The following is a 1,522-nucleotide window of genomic DNA, read 5'->3' as shown; positions in this document are numbered from 1 at the left end:
GTTAAGAAAGCCTGGCCAAGGGTTCGCTTGGGGCCAGAAATGGTCTCCGAGTGCCGGTCCCGCCCAGGGTGTAGGCTTGGGGCGTGACAAACTTGGTATCAGAGCACATAGTTGAAGAGTCCTAGGGAGTTTATGAAGCTGTGTCTGTAGAGTCCTAGTTATCGGTGTGAAGTGCGCCACATCTATATTTGGGAGGCTGCAACATTTAGGAAGATTTCTCATTTCTTTCATACTCATTTCATGCGTTAGAGTTGATCTCTAAAAAGTTTCTTTCTAATCCGTGCTTGCGCGTATTTTCAGATAATCATGCCTCCGTGAAGAGTTGGTAGCGGGCGTCTTTCTAGACGTTATGTTGATTAGCAAGAGTTACCTTATGCCCCGGGAGTGCAAGATCAAGGGGAAGTTTCTAATGCCGAGTTCAGAGAGGCAATTAGAATTATGAGTCAAGCTGTGACTAATCAAATTGGTCAGCAAAGAGGAGCTCGACATGAAGGAGCTGACACTTCAAGGATTCGTGAGTTCTTGGGGATGAATCCTCCGAGTTTCATGGGTTCGAGTAATACTGAGGATCCAGAGAACTTCATTGAGGAGTTGAAGAAGATTTTTGATGTGATGCATGTGGCAGATATTGAGCGGGTTGAACTAGTTGCGTATCAATTGAAGGATGTTGCTAGAACTTGGTTCGACCATTGGAAATGGGGTAGAGTTGAGAATGCACCACCTGCGAGTTGGGCCTGTTTTGAGGAAGCTTTCTTGGGGCATTTCTTTCCTCGAGAATTGAGAGAGGCCAAGGTACGTGAGTTCCTCACACTTAAGCAGGAGTTCTTGAGTGTTCATTAGTACAGTTTGAAGTTCACACAATTATCCCGCTATGCTCCCGAGATGGTTGCGGACATGAGGAATAGAATGAGCTTGTTTGTTGCCGGGCTGTCTCGGTTGTCGAGCAAGGAAGGTAGGGCTGCAATGCTTATCGGGGACATGGACATATCAAGGTTGATGGTTTATGTGCAGCAGGTTGAGGAAGAGAAGCTGAGGGACAGAGAATTAAGAAATAAGAGAGATAAGATCGGGAACGAGTTCGGGCAGCAGAGAGGTAATTCAAACCGTTCTTCCTTTCAGCAAAGGCAAAAGGGGCCTGCTCCATCATCTGCTAGAGCACCTGCACCCAGATACAGAGGTGAATTTAATGGCCAGAATTCGAATGACTTCAAGGCAAGACCAGTGCAATCTTCGGGTACTGTGGCGCAAGGGAGTAGTAAGCCTCCTGCTTGCGCCAAGTGTGGTAGAAACCACTCAGGTATTTGTCGAGAGAGCTCTATTGGTTGTTTCAAGTGTGGTCAGAATGGACATTTCATGCGAGAGTGTCCAAAGAATAGGCAGGGTAATGGAGGCAATAAAGCACAGTCTTCTTTAGTTGTTCCCCCAGACAGGACGGCACCTAGAGGAGCTACTTCTAGTACCAATGGAGAAGCAAACCGCCTTTATGCAATCACCAGTCGCCATGAGCAAGAGAATTCTCCGA

This window comes from Solanum verrucosum, unplaced genomic scaffold, assembly GCF_900185275.1.
Source record: "Solanum verrucosum unplaced genomic scaffold, falcon-dt-bn FXZP01000153.1, whole genome shotgun sequence".
In the NCBI taxonomy this organism is placed as follows: Eukaryota; Viridiplantae; Streptophyta; class Magnoliopsida; order Solanales; family Solanaceae; genus Solanum; species Solanum verrucosum.
The sequence above is the reverse complement of the archived record's forward strand: the minus strand, read 5'-3'. Positions refer to the sequence as shown.